The sequence below is a fragment of the Rousettus aegyptiacus genome, unplaced genomic scaffold (genome assembly GCF_014176215.1).
Source record: "Rousettus aegyptiacus isolate mRouAeg1 unplaced genomic scaffold, mRouAeg1.p scaffold_m13_p_12, whole genome shotgun sequence".
Taxonomy (NCBI): Eukaryota; Metazoa; Chordata; class Mammalia; order Chiroptera; family Pteropodidae; genus Rousettus; species Rousettus aegyptiacus.
Window position 1 is genome coordinate 67,888,606 of NW_023416287.1, and position 26,730 is coordinate 67,915,335.

Here is a 26,730-nt window from a genome sequence, read left to right on the forward strand (position 1 = left end):
TATTAATATTAATATTAAAGATTTTCTGTCCTTTACTCGCACCATTAAATCTGGAGTATAAGGTGAAATTGACAACATACATTTTGACAGCTTATCTATAATAAATATGCAAATCTTGATGCCCACATGTCATCACAGATGCGCCGTGGCTCTCTGAAGATCAGAGCGTGCCTGTCTCCCGCGTGACATTTTCAGCGGAGGATCAGAGCACCCATCCAGGAGGCAGGAGCAGAGCTGGGTGCGTCTTTGCTTTTGGTGACCCGAGCCTCTCCTGTCTGCCTGTGAAAGCCTGTCCTTCATCCTGCCAAGCAGGCGGGAGGGGCTTGAAGAGTGACAGTCACAGAGAGCAGGTAACCCTGTACCATATACCCTCTGAAACACAGGAAAACCCAGCTTCCCTCTTGAATTTTCTTAAGAAACAAAGGGACTTTTGCTGTCCTCTCCACTCTACCTGGTTACAGTGTTATTACCACTTAGTTCCTAGTGAGTTAAAGAGTTGAGGCTTCTGAGTTGGTAGCTCTGGGGTCAAACCCTATCTCTGCCACTAGCCTCTGCTCTTGACCTCCCGTAGCCTCTGTTTCTGCATCTCTGAGTGGAGAAGAGAAATAGTACCTCCCTCCTAGTAGAAATGTGAAGACTGTATGAGATCATAGAAGCCAGGCGACCAGCACACACAGTAATGCCTCAGTAAAGGGCAATACTTAGATTATTTTCTAAATGAGTCCTACTTCCTCTGACCTCTGCAACTCCTTCCTGTCCCTATACCCTTGCCCTTACCATACAAAACCTACCACTCAGCACAGTGACCATTTCAGATTCTTCTCTGCTTCTGGCCTGCGCCAGATGTGAGCTCCAGATGGCAGGAACCACACATCTCCCTATGTCCCCAGCCCCGGACCCAAGTGGAGCTGAGACGGGGACTGGACTGAGACTGGGATTCAGGAATCGAACTCAAGGGGAAAGCAAGCCATCTCTCTGCTACCACTCTGCCAGGTTTGACTACACATAGTTGTGTGTGTGTGTGTGTGTGTGTGTGTGTACATATCGGAGGCGGGCAATTAATTGAGCCTTAAAATGCATTATTATTCTCCTTACATAAGAGAGGTTGAGAGAAAGGCTGAGGGAGGTGAATGAAGGAATTTTCAACAGGTGCAGGACTGTTTGTTTGAGAGAACTCCAGGCCAAGTCAGTGGTCCCATCCTCACTTTATACCTGCTGACAGGGTGGCAGGGCCTGTCACATGCCCTGGGGCCATATCTATGATCACTGGCTTCTTTCCAGCCTCTTTGAGCCCACTCTGCAGGGTGACATCATCTCCCAGGTCTCCCCATCAATTTGAACTGCCTCAAGGTTCTGGTATTGCATTCACTCCTTCCCCATCTAGTCCACCTTTATTCATGAAACTATCCCACATCAGTTCAGCCACATGGAGTGCTTCTGTCTCTGAACTCTGCAGAATTTCCAGTGTGAAGAACCACAGGATAATGTTTTTTGTCATACCTTCTTGCATTGTTTTGTAATTGTTTGGCAGTGGACAGGATTGTTCTCCACAACTAGACTGAGAATGTGGGACTGGGAATGGCTTTGCTTTCTCTTTGTTTCCCTGAGAGACTCGCCATGTGGCTGGGCATATGTGCAGATGTGTTGGGATTGGACCTTTCCACACTCTAGATCAGAATAGGAGCAGCCGTGAGGACCCTGTGGATTTGGAGAAGTCTTAAGAGGTTCAGTTGCTGGGCATCTCTCGAAAGGTGAGAGTTAACCTAGATCCACCTTCATGTTCTTCCACCTTCTTGGTCTTTTTTGGGACCAGAAGCAGGGCTTAGAGGAACCCCAGATGTTCTTCTGGGGTATCAGAAAACCCATTAACATCTCCCACTTCCCGTGCAGGGGTGGTCAGTGTCCCGGAGGAAGCTCTATTGTTTGTCACCTGTGCTAGCCATCCGTCACCATCCGTGGGCTGCTCCTGGTTCTGAGACCCTGCAGTCCTGACCAAGAGTAAGAAGTTGGTGACTCAGGCTGGGGAGATAGGCCTGTTAGAGGAGTACCACTGCCGGAACAGAGGGACCTGCCCAGATTGGGTTCTGAGAAAGTCAGGCCTGTTATAGGATACGATGAGTATCCTATAACAGCTGATTCCTGCAGCTGAGGCTGTGAGCAGAATAAGTCTTGGGAAGAGGCAGGGACCCCAAGGCCTACTGGGAGGAGCCCAACTTACAGGGCTCCCCTGCCCTTTTTCTCGCAAAGTCTCTTGCCACCAATCCCTTCTGGTCCTTTATTCTAGTTAGAAACTTGAGTCTTTACACTGTCTTTAATAAACAACCACCAATTAATCATCTACAATTCATCAGTCAACAAGAGGTGAAACTAGAGGAGAAAGAGTGGTGGAGAGGAGAGAGTGTGTGGCCTTGGGGAACACACTTGGGCTCACGGAGAATCCATGTCCACTCTACAAATGCTTTTCATTTGTACATTCATTCAATCGTTCAACAGATTGTGACTGTGTATGAGCTTGCTGTGCTGGGTGCTGTGGATGGTGGGCGGGGGAGCAGACCCTGCCTGGCACCCATGGAGCCTGTCTTCTGGGGCTGTGGAAGAGGTTAAATGAGCTAATATTTGATTATCACCTGGCACAGTGCCTGGCAAACAGCAATACCTCCATAAATGTTAAGTGAGTCCATCTGGTGGGAGAAAAAAGGCCACTTAAAGAAGGACCAGATAATATTATGGGGGAGGGAGAGGTAAGGAAATGGGTGAGGCTGCAGGGGGTGCCTGCAGCAGTGGTGTTGGTGGCTGGGGATGGGGGCGGGGGTGACAAGGTGGGTGGGAAGAAGGAAAACGGCCGGTTACAGATGCCTTCCAATGGCAACCCCGGGAATAAGGGTTCCATGGTCTTTTGAAACCCCTTTCTTCCTCCTCATTCATCTCTTCCCTTTCCTGCCTTTCTTTTCGGTCCTCCTCCTTCTCCCACCTCCTTCCCACAATTAACCCCAGGCTGTCCTGATTGCTCCCCACCCTGTTGACAAATGCCATCCCTTTCCTCGTTCCTCCTCCCCTTTTATTTGTGCTGACTTCACCTGACAAGCCCTAATCCCTGACTCAGAGCTCCCACTTCTTGTTAAACCGAAGGTAAATTCTCGGCCGGCGGGGCGGCCCGGAGCAGGAGGATCTAGACCGCGGAGAAGCCGCGGGAAATATTGATATTAGCCAACCTCTGGCGCCGGCCGCCCGCGGTGAAAATAGGACGCGGGGCCAATCAATTACCGAGCCATTAAGGGCAGGGAGCGGGGCGGGAGCGGAAAAAGACTGGGCTCCCGGCGCGGGGCAGCGCCCCTTGGGGGTGCAGAGCTGCGTCACCCTCTCCGCTCCGCGCGCGCACTCTTGCCGCGGCCCCTGGCGGTCACAGGCAGTGACCTCATCGGCGAGACGCGGAGACCCAGTGGGCCGGGCAGGGTCGCTGCGAGTCTCGGCGCGCGGGCCGCTCGGCTGTCGGCTTCCTGCGCTCCCTTTGTCTGCGCCTCCCGTCCTCTCCCGAGGGCTTCCCGCTCTCCAGCCCTCCCCTTTCTCTCTCTCATCCTGCCCTCCTCCTCTTTCTCTTTGTTACAATCGCTCCGCTTTCCTTGGTGTCTCTTGCGCGCCGGACCACCCTTCTTCGGTTGTGTTTCTCTGCCTCGCCGTTCCTCCCTCCCTCCTGAGCTGGCCACGCGGTGGCTCCTCATTCCAGTCCCCAGCGAGCTCTGAGCTCTGAGCTCTGCCGGGACTGGCCCTGCCGCTGCCATCCCTCCCTTCAGATTTCATGCCCATTAACATCTGTCTTCAACAACAGGAACCAACATCAGCCCCTTCTGATTTGGGGTTAATGACTTCTGGGAACCCTTTCCATTTTTCATTTGTTCCTTCTAACTCAGGCAGTAGCCTCGCCCGACAAAAGGACCCCCACATCTAGACAGGGAACCTGCTGTGCTCACGGGGACAGAGCCCTTTGCTTCTGGGTTTCTGGGGTGTATGGAGGGGAGTGGGAGCAACTTCGCACGTTTGTGTGGCTGCAGGTTCTGGGGATCTGTGACCAGGTTTGTGTCGGTAGAGGTGAGGGGATGGAGACAGATTGTGGATGTGAGCAAATATGGAAAGGTGTTTTTCTGGGGGAGAGAACCTTCTGGTTTCTTGATCTGACCATTCTTAGGGGGTAGGGAGGATGGCGAGGGAATGAGATATTGGGCTCATTTGGTGACTGGCTGATTGGTCTATTTCCTAAAACTTCCACAGGTTCTTAGACAAGCAAATGGGATAAATGAGTTTACATTTATCAAATGCGGGAGTCAATGGTACTTTTTCCACTCTAAAGAAAGATCATGCATTTTCCAAAATTTAAAATAGTAACAATCCCTTTCATAAGTTCCCTTGATCACAGTTGTCAAAACTGGCCTGCAATCTACAGCACAGGCCCCTGGTCATCAGCCAGGAAGCATTAGAAGTGCAAATTCTTCGGCCTTACCTACCTTTTTAGTTAGAAACTCTGGGGGAAGGGCTCAGCCATCTGTTTAAGAAGCCCTCAAGGGGACTCTGAAGAGCACTGAAGTTTGAGCACCACTGACCTCAATTATCTCAACAGCTCTGGGAGGTGGTGGGGAATGATTTTATCTTCTTTTTACCTCTGGAGGAGTAGTGGCAGAGGACAGCGAGTGGTCCGGTTGTCACCGGACCAGGGTTAGGACTAGTTCCTAATGTCAGTGTAAGGCAGTTGGTGTCAAAGGGTGCATTTTACTTCAGTTCACAAACACCCCTTAATGGAGTTAAGTGTTCTGTCTGGAGGTGACTGGCATTTGCCTGTCTGTGAGTTTGCCTATGACTTGTAGGGGCTGGAAAGGCTCTAGATCTTCAAGGCTCCTCTGGGGAGTACTCAGCACTTGGAATGAGGGTGACTTAGGGCATGGCCACTTGCATAAAAAGCAGGTTGATTCTTTAAGGCTGATTTTTTAATTGGAGCACTGAAAACAGCTTGTTGTAAAGCAGCGTCGTTCATATCAATGGCCTGACTCAGGGTTGTTATCAGGTGCCATTTAAAATATAGAGTCCAAGGCTCCCTTCCTGACAAACAGGTACAAAAGCCAGGAAGACAGGACTTCTAGGGCCTTGGGATCCTCCTGGGAGAAGCTCTGGTGTCCAGTGGGTATAGTTTGAACCCAAGCTCTACTCCTAAGGGACTATGTGGGGACTTGGGCAGGTCATGTAACCTGTCTCTCAGGAAAGAGTCCCATTTGTAAGGTGTGGCCACGATTCTTCGAGAGTTCTGAAACAAGCAGCTCTGCATCTCTGGGCCTCAGTTTCCTTATCTATCAAGTGAGCAGTTGGACCAGGAACCTGTCTATTAATGACAAACCACGGCCAATACTATTAATATAAGTAAGCTCCAAATAGCATAACAACCATTTAATAAAACCCTCAACCCACGGCAATGGTCTTCCACTGTCCCCACACCCTCTTCAGGAAGATCACCAATTGCCCACAAATGAACACGACCATCAAGAAGAAAATAGCAAGCCTTGTGCTTTGTCGAGCTAACCAAAAACCAAAAAGTGATGCCTGAGCTCCCTGACATCAGCTTTGTCACCCTCAGTTCAGCCTGTGCCCCTCTGGCTACAGGAAGCCTTGCTCCCAGAGGCGGCTGCCTGTGTGGATCCTGCATTGGAGAAGGGTCACCATCCTGGGTTGATGGAAATGGGAGAGAAGCTCAAGCCTCCCCCAAACTCCCTCCACTACCCTCCACTCCCCAGAAAACAGAATTAATTAGAATCCTCCATTTTCTGAGGACTTGGGTTAATCAAGGTTTATATGCAGTATTTTTTTTTTTTTTTCAGAACAGTAAACTGAACTGATGTTTTCCACAAAGAACATAGCACTTAGTGAAACTGCTGGGATGGGAACTGATCCTCACTGAACTGGAACATCAAACCATGCTCTGAGACAAACCTGATGTTTCACTTGGTTTCAGTCCGTGGTGAGAAAACAAGCAGACTCTGGGGTGGTTGGGAGAGAGAGAACACTGGCTGGCTTTCCAGGCTCTAGGTAGGGGTGGATAAATATTTCCTATTGTTATTCTCAGCGGAACACCTCTGTGTAATTTCCTGCTCACTCTGCACAAGTTTTGCTTCCTCTAAGGAGCTGCCTAGGGCCACAGGCCCCTTTGATCCCTTGTGACCTTCTACAAGCCCATAGACCAAAATGGATAACTTTGCACTTGATTTCAGACTATGCCAAGTTGCTTCCTAAATCTTCTCTGTGTGTGTTCCACTCCCCAACCAGATTTTAAGTTCCTTTAGGCTAGGAGAACTCAGGGGTCCCCGCACAGTTTTAACATATAGCAGGACTTTGATAGATACTTAAAACCACTGATGGAGCCAAAAGAATTCTTACCGATTGGCTAGGCCAACCTTTGGTTCACAGGCAAGGAAGCTGAGGCCCAGAGTGCAGAATGACTTGTTCAGGGCCTCACAGATAGTGTTTGGGCAGGAAATGAAACCTAAGTCTTGGCAAATATTAAGTATTTTCTGATTACAGGCATACCTCAGACATACTGTGATTTGGTTCGAGACCACTGCAATAAAGTGAGTGGTAATCTTTTGCTGGTGGAGGGTCTTGCTTTCGATTTGTAAAAAATATAACACCTGTGAAACAGTAAAATGAGGTGCAATAACACGAGGTATGCCTGTATACGCAACGTTAGTAAGGAAATCAGGAAAACAGGAACTCAAAAATAAATTTAATGAGAGGTTACATTGCTATTATTTCTTTGGAAGCACAAAGAAATAAATCAAAATATAGAATGCTCAAATTTACCGAAATAATTTTGGTCGTAAGAATTTATTCTACAAGTGGAATCGTACATGTGTGCAATGGATGTGGATAAAGATAATGACTGTGCGTGGCTTGTTATAAAACACGAAACTAGAAAGAATTGCAGTATCTATCGGTGAGGGGCTGGCTATGTAAATCAGTGAATAGCTTGACGGTGGAATACTATGCAGCTACTAAATGGAATGAAGTCCATCCATAAGCAAGCCGATTTGGAAAGATCCAATGTAATGCAAAGCAAAATTCAAGGTGCACGGCAGTGTGGGGAGTGTATTCCAATTTCCACAACAGAAAGCATCTGTGGGTGTGCTTGTGTGTGCCTGTCTGTACTTGGCAGATTTCTGGAAGAAAATACAGGAAATTGCTCTTGCTGGTGAGAGAATGGTATCTAGAGCGGGAGGGAGAATCACACTTCATTGTATACCCCTTTGCACTTTTTACCACGTACATATGTTATTTTTTATAATAATAATTAAAAACCTCAACGCTGCAGTCTCCTAGTTGAGTATTTCCCCACACTGTACCCAGCTACCTCTCTTGCTGTTATTCTTCTGTAAATCGGTAACTTGGAGTCTAATTGTAATTTTAAGTAGGTAATAAACAACAAACAAGCCATATGCTCTTAGCTCACCCCTTTATTTCTTTAACTCCCAAATTGCTGCTTTCCCAGGAGACTGAAGCTTTAGAGTGCGACACCCTCATGGGGGAAGTGCAGTATAGGGTTAAGAACTGGCTCTTAAATCCAGTATTTACTAGGCAAATTTCTCCAGTGCTCTGTGTTTGTAGGATACACATAATGTGTGTATCTGGTCCTCAGGTCTTGAATGGATGACCCTGACTTCTTCCTCTGGTCCAATGAGTTTGCTCCAGGCCCAGGAGGTAAGCAGGACACAGAATGCCCTGTCCAGTGCTTGGTCCCAGATAACATGGTCAACATACCCATGAGCCCACAGACACTGTCTCTGACCTTGGGGAGCCCAGACCTGGCACAGCCGGCCCACTGTATGAGCGAGATCCATGGAGAAGCAGATAAACAGAACACATCCAAATGTCCAGCACCAGCTCTCACATCAAAGAAACCAGGGTGAGGAAGGAAGGTAGGGGAACTAGAAGAAGGGAAGAATGCTCCAATAGATGAGGCGACCACTGCCTTGCCTTCCTACAAGCATGTTTTAAACTTGCTTTGCAAGTAGCTGGCGAATTTCTGGACAAGCCAGGGCTGAGCTTTTAGAGGGAGACCATGATGAGATACTGGTTGTGGGATAGAAACCTGGATTCTATTCCCAAGGGGACCAGCACCCAGCTCCCACCCAACAGCTATAGGAGATTGGGCAGGAATTTGACTTTGCAGGTGCCTAGGCCTCACCTCCAAGGATCTTGACTTTGTCAGTTCAGAGTGGGGCCTGAGACCTGCAGCCTGGGTCCCAAGGAGCTGTAAGTTAGAGGTTAAAAAATAAAGAGGTGAGCTAAGTCCTGTGGGTTTGCCATGCAGTCCACTCACAGAGTGGACAACAGTCACCACATGGGTCTAAACACTTTTGTTTTTATCAGTGTTGCCACACTCCTTTTCTGTTGTATTGTCCCTGAAGACTGCACCCCATCCCACCAACCTGGTCCGTTGTGCGAAGAGGACAGTGGGCCAGACTCTTTTCCTGGACTTTGGAGAAAGTGTAGTAATAGTTATTTATTAATAATAAAACTAACAATTGGGCTCTTCATAAAGATGATCTCATATAATTCTCAACACAGCCCTCTAAGGTTCTTACAATGGTTGTGTCTGTTTTGTGGGGGAGAAAACTGAGGCAGAGGAAATTAAGGAACTTGCCTAAGGTCTCTGGTGGGTCATCCAGTGCCTCAGGACCCTGCTGAGTGCCACTCCAGTAGTCCCATGGTCCCAGACAGTCTTCCCCATACTGAACAGGCCTGGGCTATGACCCCAGTGATGTCCTTGATGTTAGGCATGCCCAGGCAAAGGCCTGGGTCTCTGTGGCCCCCAAAGAGATGAACCCCCTTCCTGCCTGCCCAAGAAGGGGCTCTGAGAAGGGAGAAGGGCTAGCAAAAGTGGGTTATGACCGCCACTCCCCCTGAATCCCCGCCTCCGATAGTGGGAGCTTGATGAGAACTGAGGTTGGAGATTTCTTGTCAGCCAGACAGACCGGGGACTATACTTGTTTCCTGGGCCGGCCACCCTTGTCTCACTTCCTTTGTTCCCCTCCCTCTTCCTGCTGGTGATATGGTCACCTTCCCAGGAGATAAGACCCACATGGCTCTGTCCTGACAAGGCCTTTCGGCCCTATCTCCAATCTTCTCTGGGTTTAGGATTAATAGACTTTTTCCATGTTTGGGATCAATAAGTACAGAGAAGGGGGGGGCGGAGGAAGAAAAAAAGTCAGCAGGATTAAGAAAAAAAAGGGGGGACTGATAAAGATCTGGCCTGGGTAGCAGAGCCTTGGTGTTGCTAGGGATATCTCTAAGCCAGAGGGTGGTGCGGGTGGCGCAGGGGGTGGGCGAGAAGGTGTCTTGTCTGCTGGGTTGGGAGCTGGGGTGGTGGCCACCTGTGGGAGAGCAGGAATGGGGTGAAGTCACAACTCATGGAAGGGCCCTGGGGACCCTCAGCCTCAGTATAGGGCAGGTTACAGCCTGCATCTTGGCCCAGGAAGGATCTCTGAGTCCTGGGTTGCCTGTCCTGACATCTTCCCAGGTTCAGGAAGACCCTTCTCTCCCAGCAGCTAGTCCCCACCATGCAGGAGCTGGGCCCTCAAACTCTCTCCTTCCAGGACCCCAGGATCCCTTGAGGGGTGGACTATTTAGCTGAGCTTGCCAACCTGGAGTCCCAAAGCCCAGCTCTTTCTCAGTATTTCACAAAGCCTAATGGAAATCGCACATGTCCCCTTGATGAGGCTGCACAGAGAAAACAAAAATAGCACCTCGCTGCTTTTAGCAAGAATTATATCCACTCCGTGTGGCTAACACTGGTTGCCGCATGCCGATCTGCAGCTCTGATTAGCCTTTGATTAATAAAAAATGGGGAAGGGAATCAATTATTTATTTAATAACAGCAGTTTGTTTTAAAGGCAAAACCTTTAAGAAAGTGAAGGACTTGAGGGTGGGGTGGGTTGGGAGGGGACAAGCTGAGGGTCTTGGGGGTGAGAAGTTTGGGAACGGAGGATTTCCCTTGTGGAGCTACTGTTCTCTGGTGACCTGGCTGGAAGGTCTGTTCCATCAGAGCTTTTAGGATGTAGGGTGCAGCCCAGATTTGGGGGAGCCAGAGCAGCTAGAGTCCTCGAGTGCAAGGTAGCTGCAGTCAGGAGGGCGGCGTGCTGGTCTGCTTTGGTCACTGTGGGGGAGTGAGTGGGTGAGTCCCACTCCCAGCTCTCCTCAGAGTCTGCCTATTACCTTTGGCCTTAATCTCCGGTGTGCCAACCCCAGGAAACCTCCCCAAGCAAGGTCCAGATGTCCAGGCCCAGCTCCGCCCTCCTGTCCACGCAAAGGCCTGCCGCCCTGCCCAGCCAGACTGGGCTCCTCTCCCCAGCAGCTCTCCACCGTTACTCAAACTGCTTTCTCCTTGCAGAGGGCACTTCTGCTGATCTTTGCATTTCACAATCATATCCATTCATCAAGGCCAAGATCGAAGGACACCCTGCGCAGCAGCTCCCCAAGTCATCCCCTCAGGAGACAGCCTTTCTTCTTCTGAACGTTCCCGGCACTTTGAATGTGTGTTTCTGTGGCAGTTTGGGAAAATGTGGCTTTGTACTTTATTTCTTTGTAGGTATTTTGAGGGCAGGGACCACATCTCAGTCACTTTTGTAACCCCTGTCCAGGGTCTGTGGAATAATGAATGGAGGGGGAATGGATGCTATCTTTGGGGGAGACCGTACCCCATTTATATCTGAAACAGCTTTCAAATTAAAGAACAGACCTTTAAGGGAAATGACAATGGTCTCTTTGAGGGATACAGAGTAAATATATGCTTTTGCATCCGAGATAAGCAGATTAGAGACATGGGTGAGAAATTTGATTTTTTATTTTCTCGAAGGTAGGGCAGAAAATAAAAAAGCTCAGTGACGCAGGGTTAATTTTCTGAACCAAGCCTTTTGTCTATTGAAATAATTGGCCTCCTCCCTCAGCAATAATATTCAAACTCAGTTTTCTCATCTGTCAGCTGTGATAATAATTCTTGTCCCACTACACCCATAGGGCAGTTGCAAACCTTGTATGAGAGAAAACAAAGAGAGAACTTTGCAAAATAGAAAGTTCTCAGTAGGTGGGGTGTGTATCACCTTTTTAGACAATTACCGGTCACCTAAAGTCATTGTTGTAGTTCATCCTTCGGAAAGATGCACACTGCACAATTATTCAGGCGCCTAGGTCTTTCTTCCTGTCTCCATTATCTGCATATGTCCTATGGCAGTTAAATGTCCCAGAATTATCTGTGTTGTTGCCATTACTCCCTTTAGCACGTACTGGTACAGGTGACTACTTTCAGTCGGGCACCTTCCAACAGGCTGGCTGGGCCACTCCGGATACCATGCCCTTAGCTCTGGTCAGAAACATGCACTCGCTTAGGCGCAAATGTCTCCTCCAGATTGGTGAAGTGCATTGGGTTTTCTGAAATGTTTGCTTTCACAGACATTATCCTGTAAGCTCATCCCCAATTCCTTCGATGGGCGTTGGGGAACCCCACAGAGGGAGCTGGATTTGCTGAGCCACACGGAGACTACTAAATGTTTTTCTGCCTGCAGCATGGCAGGTGGGAAGTTTTTGAATTGAGGGTTTCTAGCATGGAGCTAATGTCCCTGCCCTCCTAGCCTTCCCAGCCACTGCCCTCTATAGCAGGGGGTACAACTTGGATGGGGGGCTTTCTGATTCAGAGAATAAACTACCTAGAAATTCAGTGGGTGGCTTTAAGAAACGTCCATTTGGAACTCCCAAGCTCATAAGCCAGACGAATTAAAGGGTGACTATTCGCACGGCGGAGGACTCTTTCATTTCTAAAAGGATTCCTTATAAGGCTCTTCTGATGAGCAAACACAGCATATTTCAAATAGGATTCATTGTAAAAAAAAAAAAAGATGACAAAAAAGAAGATAATAACGATTCGCGTTCACTATTTCAGGAGCAGTTCTTGTGAGAAGAGTAAGGCCCACCTGTTTCTCATCAAAGCTCCTGCAAGTCCCTCTCCTGGAGAAAGTGGGAAGCTGCAGAGACGGGGAGAAATTTGGGGGATGGAGATGGAGGCCTTGCGATGATGATCGATTCTGTCCTTCTCTGACTTGGAAGGAAACCTTGTTATTTCCCATCGCAGGGTGGGGAGGAGGGGTGGTCCTGGGGGTGGGGACTTGGTCTGCCCTGTCCCCTACTGACCTGACTTCCTGGGGTGTATGGTGGAGTTATTCCACAGCTCTGAATCCCACACGCTATACAGACAGATCTGCTGACCCAGCCAGGGCCGCGGACCTGACCAGGGGGCTCTGATGGATTCCTCTTCTCTCATTCGTTACCAGCAGGCTCCTGGCTTGGCAATATTTGCCTTATGGCATCAGTGCAGCATTTCCCGTATTCACAGAGTTAAATTAGTTAGCTGGATAGAAAGCTCAGAGATGATGTATCTAGTTGTCAGTCGTGACTTGGTGCTAATGGCACTACAATTTGGTTACAGCCCTCAGCGTCATTAATCATCGGCCCCCAGCCGGCTGCATATGGGGGTTCTGGGGACCGAGGAGGGCGGGGCCGGCTTCGGCAGAGAGGTGCCCGACACCCAGGCTGTGCCTCTCCCTCTTTCTCTGGGCAGTGCTCAGGCTCCGTCACCGGGCAGGTCGATGTCCCTTGGTCCCCACTGCCACCAGCACCACCAGCACTGCGCACCTCTATTTATTAGCATCATGCTACTTATGCTAATAGCAGACCGTACACTATTTCTGAGCATTAACATCTGCTCCAAGCAGCCGACTTTCACTTACAGAAACTGATTTCAGCTCAGTCAAGCAGATAAACAGAGAAATCAAAGCAGGTGGCTGAAAGTGAAGGAGGAATTCTCAATTCCTGCATTCAACCGATGAACTTCACTAAAGCCATAATTAATATTCAGATAACTATATTCCGACACATAGAATAAACAAGATCATTTAAAGGATGCAAAATACATCCCCAGGGCCAGAGGGGAAGAAGAGGGAGGGGAAGAGAGGGAAGGAAGGCAGAGGACTGAATATGAATGCAGACACTTCCCGGGCTGGCCTATTGTCTGCAGGGTTTCAGTCTTGGAGACAGGGGACAAGCCTCACACAGCCAACAATCTGGGTGTTTACAGAGCCCCTTCTGCAGGCCAGCAGAGGCTGAGGCCACTCGCAACACTGTAAGAAACAAGGGGAGTCTGAAGCGCGGCATCCGGGAGGCAGGGCTGTCTACGCTGTGAACTGGCAGAAACTGTCCTCTGCACTCCTCTCCTCTTGAAGGATGCTCGCCCTGGGGCCCCAGCTGCTGTGCCTGTCTCCCTGCACCCAGGTCCTCTTCTATAGAACATGCTGCTGGACAGCCTTCCTGCCTGCGATTGGCAATTCCAGGATTAAAAATAATACCTCCGTGTGATTTGGTAGAGGCCAAATCCAATGCTTTATATTATATTTAAAGCTATGAGATAGTATATCCCTTATTGCAGGGGTCCCCAACACCCCGGCAACAGACTAGTACTAGTCCGTGGCCTGTTAGGAACCGGGCTGCACAGCAGGAGGTGAGCAAAGCTTCGTCTGTATTTGCAGCCACTTCCCAGGTCTAGTGTCACCACCTCAGCTCCACCTCAGATCGTCTGGATTAGATTCTCATAGGAGCACCGACCGGTCCCTGGAGCCACGACGGTTGGGGACCGCTGCTGCTTTATCGGATTTATTTACCTCTTTTGGTTGTTTTTCCTAGGTAGTCATTTCAGAAATGTTAAAATAAGACTAATGCCACCATCTGGAACAAATTCCGAAGGTGATCATTCCTGCTCTCCAAAGAGCAATGGCCCCGTGAATCTGAGGTGCAGACTTCCCAACCAGGAGACAGTCCCCATGCGACTTGGAGATGCACAGGGCAAGATCCTGGACCCAACTCACTTTACCTCGTTAGCAAAGAAGGATGGTGAGAGTGACAGGAAAAGTTAATGGATCCCATTGCCCACTATGATACACGCTCCTTTGTGTGCGTGCGCACATGGGCGACGTAGAGAATTTATACAAGTCTATTGTTTAAGAATGTATATAGGTACCATCATGAGCTCTGAGGGGACAGAAAGTGACCAGGGTCCTTTGTGTGGGATCCAAACCAACCCTGAGCCCCACAGGAAGGTCGGGCAGCCACCAGAACATGGGGACCCCGAGGGGCCAGCTTAGGTGTGCCTTGACTTCACAGGGTTCAGCACTGAACTTCATCTGAATCCCTACTGGCCATGCCAAACAGAGAGTGGGGTCGTCCCTGGTGAAAGGCCTTTGCTGACTTTCGCTCTGCTCTGCTCTTTTTGGTTCCTGAGCTGCAAGGGCCCTGTGGCTAAACAACAACAACAACAACAACAACAGCAGCAGCAATAACAACAACAGAATGTTATCGATGACTTCAATTTCCACTTTGGGGAGACATCCATCTCCCTCCCCGTGCTCCTGCACATATGTCCTGTTTATGTCTCTTCCTCTGAGAATGCTGTTGACAATGCCGGGAGCCCCAAGCTGTGTCCTGGGTGCCATCAATGCTCCTCTGGAACCACTTGCTTTGCGGCTGAAATTTCCCCTGACGTCTAGAAAAATTTTTTTTTGGTTTCCTTGGAAATGACTCTCTCTCTGAATCACAGCTGTTTGCAGAGATGAGGGGAGGTGGGAGGATATTCCCTGGAGGGGTGTGGGGACGGGGAGGGGTGAGACCAACAGGGTTCCTCAGGGAAAGCTGAGTGCTACACAGGCCAGAAGGGCTGTGGGGTGATGCTGGTGGTCGTCAGGAGCCCCTGGGGACAGGCTTTAGTGTGAAAGATGGGTTGGAGCCTGGACAACTGGGAACTCTTTCCTCTCTGGAGCCTGCCTCCCTCCTATGTGCCCTCCTGCCTGCCCACCCCCTCTCTAAAGGAACCGGCTGAGCGACAGCCATCTTCCCAGCCCGGGCTAGATGTCCCTAGCTGCAGGTCTATGCCAGGCACCTGCGTGGTGGTACTTATGCCTTTCCTACACTTCTTTGTCTGATTTGAGCGCCACAACATCAGTGCGAGGGAAGCGAGGCAGGGGTCACCACTGCATTTTCAGAAGCAGATATGGAGCCATAAAGAGATTGTGACACACCTGAGACAGTGGCGTGAGTTAATGAATGGCAGAGACAGGCTGATCCCCGACCTCTAGCTTGGCAGGTCCTGACGCATTCTATATTTGCTCCTTCCCACCTCCGCACAACCTGCAGACGTGCACATCTACCTCACAAGGCCACAGGCTCGTGCAGACGGCCCACGTCCCCAGCTTGCTGTGTCTCCCACACACGCTTCTGCACGTAAAGCTTCGTGGTCTAAGAAAGACAAGGATGACACCTCCCGGCTGGCATGAGCTGTGTGCTGCGTGGTGAGGGAGGAGGCACCCACCTTGCCAGGAGGCTCAGGCTGACTGACTACACAAGATCCACACACATGCGACTGAGGACAGACGCGACCTGAGGTGGCGCGGTGCGACCCAGCCATTGCCGGTCTGCTCCTGGCCCCCAGCAGGACCGATCGGCCGATGCAGCTGGTCGCCCGCATCAGCCCGATGTTCCTGACGCCCCTCTGGCCGCTCGGCGCGCACCCGTGCTTTCTCCCACTCCCAATCTCCCTGTTCCTCCATGCCCTCCTGTTCTCCCCTCACGTTTCCTGCTCCACACTCGGTTACCATCACTTGATCATTATTGTCATCTGAGTCTCCAAACTGCCATTTTCCATGCCAGACATAAGCTTGTTCTCAGAGTGAAGAGAAGAAAAACCGAATTCAGACTCTGATCCTTTGGAGTTTGGGAAATCTCACTCAGGCTGGACGGAAGTGGGCCCGTGTATACTCAGAGGACCTGGGCTGTTCAGCTAGGAGGGGGACCTCTATTCAAGAGGAGTCCTGGGAAATCATTGGGGGTGTCTTTCTGAGAAGAGCAATCAGAGTGCTAACAGTGAGTGGCCTTTATTATTAAGGCAGGAAGGCTGGTTCCCGGTCAGGTCTCTGTGAAAGGACATGGTTCCTCTGTCATGTGTCTGCAAAAAGACATGAAAATTGCAGGTCTTCGGGGACCATTTCAGGCTGCTCTCTCCACCCTGACTCCACACGCGTGGCCTTTCAGGAGCTCTTTCTAGTCCACTGGCTGGCTGTGGGGGACTTAGGGGTGAACCCCAGAGGTGGTTTGCCTACAGAAAGCACACCCATTTTATGTCACGATTAGGCACAGGCTCATCTTGGGAGAAACCTCTTTTAATCAAGTCCAGGTGCCACCTTTACGGATGTGCTCGATTTGGGGACAGCTGAGATTTCTTTTGCCCACTCAAGCATAGCCCTATGAGTTCCACCATCCAGGTGACAGCTGCCTGGGTCCCTCTCCCATCTGGTGCACCCCATTCAGGTGTGTGAGTGTGGATATTTGTGCCCTGTGCCCGAAGGGCCCCAGGTCTGAATCCAGAACCAGGGGCTGCCACTCTATCCGTGAGGCTGTGCAGCAGTCCTGGTGCCCTCTGCTGGCCACATCTGAAAACACAGGCAGCCTCCATCCTGCCGCTGGGCGGGACATTTCGGGAGACTTCCAGGATGGATAAGGCTGACTGAGGGGGGATGACTATCCTTTCCCGTCCATGTGCACTGCTGAGAGCCTAATCTCTGTGCTATCTGCATAGGGATCCATCCCCTTTTTTTTCATCTCCCTTTGGTGGAAGGATCTCATGCCTGTTTCTAGTCTTTACTAGCTGTGTTGCCCTGGGCAAGGTGCCCAGCCTCTCTGGACCTCATTTTGTTCTGTACAATATCTTACTCAGAAACTTCAAAGCCCATTTCCAATACCAGTTACTATTTGTAATCTTTCCCACCCAGGGTCCCACCCACCTAGGAATGTCCATCTAACCTTTGGGCCTCCTTCTCAGGCTCTCAACTCCTTGAGGGCAGATTTTCATTCACAGCTTTTCTCTTTTTTGAATCCCCTGCAATTCTGTCTTTACACAGAACAGGCAGTTAACAAATACCTGTTGAACTGATTTGTGTTAAAATGGCTGCCTTGGACTAGAAATTCCCTCAGGTGTCTCTCCGGCTCTGGTTCTTTTTCATTCCAATTGTCGCATGTGGGTTGGTCTCATCTCCCAGGTGAGACTTTAGATCCCAGAGGGCAAGGTGTGAGGGAATCACTGTCCTGATGCTTTACTGGATTGAGAAAGCAATTTTGACATTGTGAAACAGTTATGCACATGGTTCTCCTTCTCTCTCTCACCAAGCGGTACGTTTTCAGGGCAGGACAGGAAGATGTAAGGCTCTAAAGAACATGCTAAGGCCCAACTCCTCCGCTTCTAACCCTCGTTCTCTCGCCCTCCGGGCACACTTCCCCTCATCCGCATCCCCACTTCCCAGTGCCCTTCTCCGCCCCACAGCATCTCTTTGCCATTGTGCCCTTTCCCCAGGCCAGTGGTGACCCCTGTGGCTTCTAACCGGCTCCTTCCCCTAAAGGTCGGCTCCTTCCCCTAAAGGTCGGGCTTGAGTATGAGGCGCTCCTCTGTCTTGTCAGAGTTGAGACGCACTCCCTTACATGATTCCTCTCAGGCTGCCCCAGCACAGCAAACACACTGCCTCCTGGAAACGACGGTAGCAGCTAACATTTATTAATAGCTCACAATGTGCGGGGAGCCACGCTGAGCTTTGCACATATTATCTCACAGAATGCTCCTAACAACCCTCTGCCACAGCTCTATTATTATCTTTGTTTTATAAAGAGAAAGGAGAGGTACAGAGAAGTGAAGCCACTTGTCTAAGGTCACACAGCTAGAGAGTGGGAGAGTCAGCATTTGAACTCAAGCAGTTCGATTCTGGAGCCCATGTTCATGACATTCTTTCAGGTAGCAGGGTGTCTGGGGTCGTGGACAAGGACTAGGCACCTCTCTCTCTTTCACACACACACACACACACACACACACACACACACACAGACTTGTGCTGTGCATATGTGAACATTCCTGTGAAGCCCACACATGCCCACATGTTTCTACACTGTTAGTGTGTACACGCATGATGTTCTCAGTTCCTTACTGGCCTGCAGTATTTTAGAAAAATGCTGTCTATCAGAATTTTCTGTGGTGAAGGAAATGTTTTATGTCTGCACTGCCTAATATGGTTAGTTACCAGTTAGTTACTTGCGGCTCTTGAATCGTTGAACCATGGCCATAAAACTGAGGAATTGAATTTTTAATTATATTTAAGTAAAATTAATTTAAACGTATATGTAAATAGATACATTTGTCTGTCAGCTGCCCGGCTGGCCACGTTGTGGGATGTTTGTAAGGGTAGTGGTGGTGTGGCCGTGTGTCTCTATGATGGTGATGAGGAAGGAGGCTTGGCTCTGGGCTGTCGGAGGAGAACAGTTCGGGTGTTGCAGGCCAGCCTGTGACTCTGGCGGGAACATTTCACCTGCAGTCTCCTTTGCCCCTGTCCGGCCTGCTGGAGCCTGCCAGGTGCCTAGATGAATGATTTCAGTCCTAATTTGTAAGTAAAACATCAGCTTATTTTGTTATGTGTTGCTTTTATTAGTTTTAACTTTAAAAGTGAGAAAAAAAGGGACAGCAGTCTGCCTCAGGCATTTGGTGGTGACTCTGGGGGCTAAACAAGTCCTTGTAGGACGCTTCTCTTCCTGGGCTTCAGAGAAGCCACTGGTGAGGTCAGGCTGGCAGGGGCGGTGGGGTGGGGGCGTGCAGGCCACAAGGACACGGGTGGTGGGGCAGGCAGGGTGGCGAGGCCTCAGCGGCTGCAGAGGAAAGAACACTCCGCGACCTATATCTCTGCTGTGAATCTGGCTGACTCACCCCTGGACAATTCCCACTCTCGCTCCTGGGTGAAATGCAACCTTGGCATCCTGGGAAGAGATGCTCCAAGGAAGACGCCACTGTGGCAGTGACCCTGGCAAAAGCTGGAGGGAATGAAGCTACAGCAGGAGGGACTTGGGTGGGAGCCTAGGAGGGACAGACCCAGGCTAAGTCTGGGAGATGGTATGAGGGGGGATGAGGCGGGAGGAACAGTCTCCTTTGCTGCATACGCTAATGACAAAACGAGGGTCGGTGGTGTCCAGTGCTGGTGTGCGCCTGCCTCAGCTGGGGAGAGGACCCCCGGACCCTGTCTCAGGCTTCATGCAAGCCCAACTCATAGTGTGTATTGCATAGTCCGTGACCTAAGTGATGCTCAGACCACGCTAGGAAGAGCGACAATCACATCTGTGAAACCTTGTTTAATTTGTTCTATTATAAATGACTTTAAATATCACGACACATGAATGCCTCTCGTACTTATGCCTCTCACCCAGGTCTGCACTCAGCTCCAGGCTCCTACATTCACTTGCCTTCTTAATGTCTCCACTTGGATGTCTGACTGGCATGCCACGCGCAGCATGGCCAAATCAGAATTTTGATCTTCCACCCCTAAAACTTATTCCTTCCCAGGAAATGGCGCCACTCACTGCTGAGCGGCTCAGATCTTCCTGGGCTCCCCTCTTTGCCTTCACTCCACATCCAATTCATCAACAAGTCCTAAGACTCATGTCCCCAGTATATCCTGAGCCCAACTATTTCTCGAACCTTCACTGTCCACCCTAATCCACACCCTCATCATTGCTCCCCTGGCCACCTGCACCTCCCTGTCTGCTCTCCTACAGCAGCTGGCTCCACACAGCAGCAAGAGAAATCTCTGCGAGATGTACATAAGAACGTGCCCCTTCCAGTTTCTCACTATACTTAGAATGCAATACCGCACCCCCTTGACCTGCCAAGCCTGACGCAACCTGCCCCCACCACCCTCCTTCCACCTGCCTCTCCCAGTCACCCTAGCTGTGTTCCTGTCACTCTGGGCTGTCTCCCGTCTCTTGAACACATGAAGCCCAGTACTACCTCAGGACCTTTGCACCTGTTCTTCCCCCGGTCCAAGTGCTCTCTTCTTCCATCTCTACTTGTTGTTTGGATCTTAACTTCATGGTCAACTCCTGATGTACACCATCCCTGCTCACACAGTATGGAGCAGCCTCAGCCACTTTCCCCATCCATACTTTCTAATCCTAAGCATAGCATATACTACCGGGTATTTAATTTTTATTTTTAATTTATCACCTAATTCTCATGAAAATAGAAACTCCAGGAGAGTCAGGAGTTTATCTGCCTTGGTCATTGTTGTGTCTTAGCAACTAAATTCTTGCCTGGCACAGAGTGGGTGATCGATACTACTTGTGAATGAATAAATTATTTAATTCTGATGGTGTTCGTCTGAGAAGGCTTTTTGCCTGGGGTAGAAGTGTGAGTTCATGAATGTGTTTCCTGGACTGGCTCTTGTATATGAATTGCAAGACTAATTAAACTCATACATATTTGTGGAAATGCAAATATAATTTTATTTACCAATGACTGTAATAAAGGTAAATGCTCCTTACTTAAACAAACAATTCACTTTGGGAATAAAGCTGTAAACAGAAGCAATAAATAAACACTCATTATTGAGTGCTTGCTGTGTATCCACCGAACGTCAGGAGCTGGCTGTTCTGAGCCTGCATCACGGCATTTGCACACGTGAGGACTTTCTCATCCCCGGACACGGGGCTTAAGCATAACGAGCACTCTTTCTTTACCAAGCCTGTGACTTTTTGGGGCGGACGCTGCCTCGGCATCCCTGCTCTGCCATTTCCTCACTGTGTGACCTAGGAAGTTACTTAAACTCTCTGAGCTTCCGTTTTTGTTTTGTTTTGTTTTTTTGTCTGCAAAGCAGAGACAGAAGCTGAACCTTCCTCCTACAAGAACTGAGAATATTAATTGCGATAGCACATTAGGATGCTTGGTACAGCGCTGAGCACATGGTAAATGATAAAGACATGATAACCACTTTTCTCTTATTATTATGATTATTACCATTATACAAGCCCATTCTAGATGTTCCTATATGTTCTCATTTAATTGCCACAGCAACCCATGGAGCTGGTGTTGTTAGTCCTGATTTGCAGGCTCAGAGCTCAGAGCTCAGGGACAAAAATGCCCGTGATCATCATCCAGCTCACAAGGATTAATAATACACAGGTCTTTGGACTCCACGTCCAGTGCTCTCTCCATGGTGCCACTGCTGCCTCTCTTGTTCTTGGGGAGAAGTTGGTGTGAATGAGAGCCCATCATCATACCCTATTTTTATTTTAACCCATTACCAAGCTCTGATCACAAACTCCTCAATGCCTTTGTGGACTCCCCGTTTCCAGTTACCTCCAACCCCTGACTGTGCTCTCCGAGTAGCTCCTCCAGTCTTCCCATACCTGCTGCCCCCAGCCTCCAGGAGTCCCTGTTGGTTGTGCCACCCTGAACTCTAAATCCAGCATAAACTTCACATCATAGGGCAATAGATGGTGAAACAGAAAGCGTTTCTAGAGGCGATCATCTCCATTCTCAGGCGAGAAAATGCAGAAGCCTAGTGACTTACTCCAGTGGCTCCTGGACTAGAACCCAGAGGTTCCACTCACCTCTGAACCCTGATGGGTCACAATCTGACCCACTTCCCTGGAGCCGGGCATCTCCTTGGTTCCCAGGAGAGCAGCTAAGGATACACAACAGCATCCCAAGTTGGGTTGCTGGTGGCAAGTTAGGGTAGGTTGTGTTTTAATTCTGCTTTGGCTATCATTGTTCCCAGTGTTATCTCCTCTGGAGTCTGTGAACCTCCCTGGGCAGGGGCTGTGGCTCTCTCTTCTAACTTCTCAAACAACATGCAGCCTGGTGCTGGTTGTGCTGCAGGTGTGAAATGGCTCAGTCCATATTGCACGAGGCTTCTAAGTGGCAGTGCCAGCTGGACCTAAGGAGAATCGGCACAACATTCACAATCGTTCTCTTTGGGAGGCAGAAATATGGGCACCTTTCTCTTGCTACATTCCAATCATGTTTATCCTTTCTGTGACAGGTACTGCTTACAATGGGAACATTTATGATAGCAATATTAAAAAAGCAACCGACCTTTGCCAGGGCCGGTCCCTCCAGGTGAGTGAAGGAGGCTACCATAAATCATGCCTGAGACGCAGTGCCATTGCTGTGTCTTGCCTTGGGGACCTCACAGTCTAAGAGAGGCTGGACCGACAGGCACTAACAATTGGGACAGCACGGTTGGTCTGGGGCCCTGAGGTGGGAGATTTCGATCTCTGGAGGATTCAGAGATTGACGAGGCCACCACCGTTAGCAGCTTCCTGGAGCAGGCTGTGTCTGCAGAAGAGCAGGCTTTGGTCTGGGGGAAGCAGAAGGGAAGACGGTGCACCAGGCTGCGGCAGCCTGAGTAGAGGTGGAACCGATCTCCCAGGAAGGCAGGCTGTGAGGATGAGGGCAGCAAGGCCAGAGAGTCTGGGATGCTAGTCCTTTTGACTTCTTTATCTTTCTCATTTTTTATACGGCTACAATTTATCACAAGCTTACCACATTCCAGGCACTGTGCCAAGTGCTTTGCCTAGATTGCTACATTTCATACTCAAAATTAACTCACTTAGGCAGTTTGTATATTCCCAATCACTAGACAAGGAGACTGAGGCTGACCTAGGAGGTAAAGTGACTTGCCCAAGGTCACAGCTTTTCGGAGTTTGACCTCAGCACTACCTGTGCTATCTCCAGTGCCCTCCGCCTCCCACTGAATAGGGTCTAGGAAGGCCTTGAAAACTGTGGGAGGTGCTGGGCAGGGTAATGACTCCCTGGAGCTGGGAAGAGTATAGCTTAAACCACGTGACAGAACTTGCACATCATGCATTACCAGAGGGACTTCTTGTGTGTGTGTGTGAGATCATCTGTGTGTGTCTATGTATGTGTGTGAGTGTATGTTTGTGTCTTATGTGTGAGTTTAGCTGTGTGATTGTATCTGTGTGTGTCTGTGTGTGTGAGTAAAGTGTGTAAGGGTGAGAGTGTGAGATCAGGACTTCCTTCCTACAGGTGGAGAACATATGTACATTCTGGTAGTTATGGAGACAGCCTAAGGAAGGGTTTTATGGTATAAGCACATGGTCCTGGCAGTCTGGGAGGCCATGTCCCTGGAGAAGACTGAAGCCCGGGGGCCACAAGGCAGGCAGAGGAAGTTAGGGACACTGGAAGAGTGTCCAGCTTTGGGGCAGGAGGGAGCCAGAGTATTCTTACAATCTGGACTGGGAGATGACCATGAGGCTGGAGGCTGTCAAAGGCAGCTCCGGGAACCAGACGTTGGCATGTATGGAGACTCCTGAGGTTGTTATCTAACTGCAGAGTCCCTGGTCCCATCTTCAGGGAATTGCAAGGTCCGGGGCAGAGGTCAGGATCTTCATTTCTCACTAGGTTTCCAGGATCCTGATACAGGAGTCCTGGGAAAGACCGGGGAGGGTCACGATCAGATCTGGGCTGCAGAAAGACAAGGCAGTTATCACCTAAAGGCTCCGCGTACCTGCAAGCTGCCTGCTGAGGACTTTCAGGCAAAACACAAATGAAAATCCTGGGTTTGAGCAGAAGGTGGTGTCCTTAGGGAGCAGCATGGCAGAGCCCTCCAAGTAAATAAGGGAAGTACCCACTAGATTTGTGCCTAAAACCTCTAAGACCCCCAGGGGCAGGTAGGACTGGCTTTCCTTCCAGCTCATGCTGGGGCAAGGCTGAGAGAGGGTCTGCCCTTTGTTTCTGCACCCAGAAGCTGAATCAGCCTTTAAGTGGCCTAGAGAGGAGGCAAAGGAACAGGGTACCTGTCCTAGATGTGTGGGTTGGGCTTAGGGGCTCTGTGTGCTTGGACAGCAGGACAGATCTAGGCAAGCAGAGATGTATTCAGCCAGAGAGCATTTCTTGGGGGAAAATGGCCCTCCTTTGCATTGTCCTTTCCCCAAGACACTGCTTCCAAGTGCTACCTCTGGCCTTGCTGGTCAGGTTTGAGCACCACCTGCTCCCACCCAGATGGAGGCAGTGGGAAGGGGCTCGCTCTTTCCATAGCTGGTGTTCCCCGCAGCTCGCTCTCTTTCTCTCTCTCTCTCTCTCTCTCTCTCTCTCTCTCTCTCTCTCTCTCTCTCTCTCTCTCACAGACACACACAGACACACAGACACACAGACACAGACACACAGACACACACACACACACACACACACACACACACACAGCTCTGTACTTTCAACTGTCTCCGAGGGGAGCTGGGTGCTCAGGGTTAACTTCTGGGAAGTTGAGGAGCCCCCGATCCCCTTTTCTTCTGGTCCCCCAGGGGAATCTGTGGGCAGGATGTCAGAAAATGCCACAGATGGCCCAGCCATGCCTCTAGGAAAGCAGTGAGGTCTCTGGAGGACCCAGTCTCACTTCACGTCCCACCCAATTCGGCTGCCCATGACCACACGCATGCGGGACCCTTCCCTCCCACAGATCTTTCCCACACTCCTCCCTCCCCGCCCCACCCTGGCCAGAGGTCCCTCAGAAGGCCCCCTAACTCACATGCACTGACAGAGAACTGCAGGAGTGCCCACCCAAGGAGTTGGACCCATCTTTTTTGCTGTTTTCCACATGCACTTGGTAGAAGTTCTAGTCATAGATGTACACACAATCTGTCACTTAAAAGCTGGCCCACACCAGCCCAATACAGCTCCCACATGGCCCGCCTGCACTCAGCACGTATGAGCACACACGGCCACACGTCTTCTTGTTTGGGTCTCCCCAGCTATTTCGGTGTATTCGCATGAAGATGGGGTGTGTGTGTGTGTGTGTGTGTGTGTGTGTGTGTGCGCGCGCGCGCGCGTGCGCGCACCCAGAGCTTTAGGATGGGGGCAGAGGTAGTCCTGGCATGAGACACTCTTGGTTTGAGAGAAAGAGTGAGGCTCACTTGGATAGCAAGTCCCAGGTGAGAGAGTTTTGTGGCCTTGGGGGAAACAGACAGCCCTCCCTTCCCTTTCCGGGACCAGAACAGAAGACACAGCTCTCTTGCAGTTGACACAGTCATATGACCCCTCAACTCCAACACACATGCACGCCTGCACACCAGAGACTCACAGGACACAGCATGAATGCAAAACACAAGGAGAAGACATGCATCACACAGCATGCCTCTAACAGACACACCGCATGCCAGAAGCATAAGCCGCACCACAATCACTCACAGCCCTTCTCTGCCATAGTCCCCAGAGGTGCGCACGAAGCCTCACCCCTCACAGCCCATCAGCACGGCATGTCCATGGGGGACAGGCAACACGTGCACCACCTCCGGTGGCACCTACAGCATCTCCTGGCCAGCACTTACGGTTCAAGTACATGCATGACAAAGCAGGCCTGCCTCATTGTCCCTGAAAGCCTCAATTTCTAAATGGTCTGCTCAGCCTTCAAATAGTAGAAATTTAGTAGACTCATTCCCACATCTTCGGCATTTTATTTTAAAGAAAAGGAAACCATAGATTTCTTGTTCTCTGATGAGCTCTTTGCCATTGATAACACTTGGTTCACTGTGTGTGTGTGTGTGTGTGTGTGTGTGTGTGTTTATGTGTTTATTCTCTTAATACAGATGTACAGGGCCACATTCTCTGCTTAGCCTATGATCCCATGGATAATAGGAGCCCTGCAGGCTAGGAGCAGGCTTACGTGGACAGCCGAGGACTCAGCGTGCAAAGATATCCTCCCTTGCTCTGAGCAAGTAACCTGAGTGCCAGCCTCCAGGACAAACTCTGGCTATAAACCTACTGGCTATAAACTCTCCTCTCCTCCCTTCCAATTGCCTTTTCCTGAAGGTGCCTCTTCGCCCACAGGTTTGGCTTTACTTATATGAGGCATGTCCATAGCAAGTGCATGGAACTGGGGTGGCCCCTGGAAGTCTTGTCCAAAATTTCTCCAGGACCTGACTTGGGTTTTGGTCAAATGAACAGAAATTTGGCCAGGATCCTGTGGGTTGACGCAAAAGGGAGATTGCAGAGGGAGTGTTCTCAACAAACACCTTCTGTTTATTTATTTCCAACGAGGATTTGGCCTTGGCCTTTATGGGGCTTCTGGGCCCCACGAGTGGGAGTGAGAGGGCTTTTGGCTGAAAGATGAGTTGAGGGGTCCGCTGTGCTCCCTCTCTACCTCCCAGCTGAGCCCCTGTCATCCCTTTCTCTAAGTCAGCTGATGTGACTTCTTCTGAAGAGTTTTGTGGCTAAATTGTGTCTATGGCCTTGTGGTTGTTTAAGCCTTACTCACACTCTGTTTAAGTATATGCATTTATGTGGTGTGTGTATCTCTGTGTGTATCAGTATGTTTTTATATGTATGTGTCTATGAATTGTGTTTCTGTGTGTATCTGTATTTTGTGTGTGCTTGCATATATGGGTATTTGTATGAATGTCCATATTTGAGCATACGCTATGTATTTCTATGAGTGTTTATTTGTGAGTGTGTCTAAATGTGTGTATCTATGTATATGTGTATCTATAGGTGGGTGTTTCTGAGTTATCTGTGCATCTGTAATGTGTACATGTGTGTTCATGTGTTACATGTTTTCAAAAAGTTCCCGTAAGACTGTGTGGAAAGACTTAAGAAAACATTAGCTTATAATGTTGCGAGACTCCAGCTTCCCCATCTGTAAAATGAAGGAGATGGAAGAGATGATCTTTTTATTTATTTCCATAGAGGAAGTTACAGTCATGGACATGTGGTGGGATTGAGAATATGACAAATTGAGGTGCAAATTCTGGCTCTGCATCTTCCTAGCACATAACCCTTGCATTACT

At 49.7% G+C, this 26,730-nt stretch overlaps 1 protein-coding gene and 1 long non-coding RNA gene across 51 annotated transcripts in view; one reads left to right on the forward strand and one right to left on the reverse strand.

Moving 5' to 3' along the window:
• Positions 1–26,730, reverse strand: part of CELF4 (CUGBP Elav-like family member 4) — a 289,057-nt gene that overhangs the window by 245,374 nt on the left and 16,953 nt on the right. The window lies entirely within an intron of this gene.
• On the forward strand, positions 4,368–11,923 carry LOC118610035. The gene is made up of 2 exons (XR_004953708.1): positions 4,368–7,731; positions 10,424–11,923. It is a non-coding gene; the product is annotated as an uncharacterized LOC118610035 (long non-coding RNA).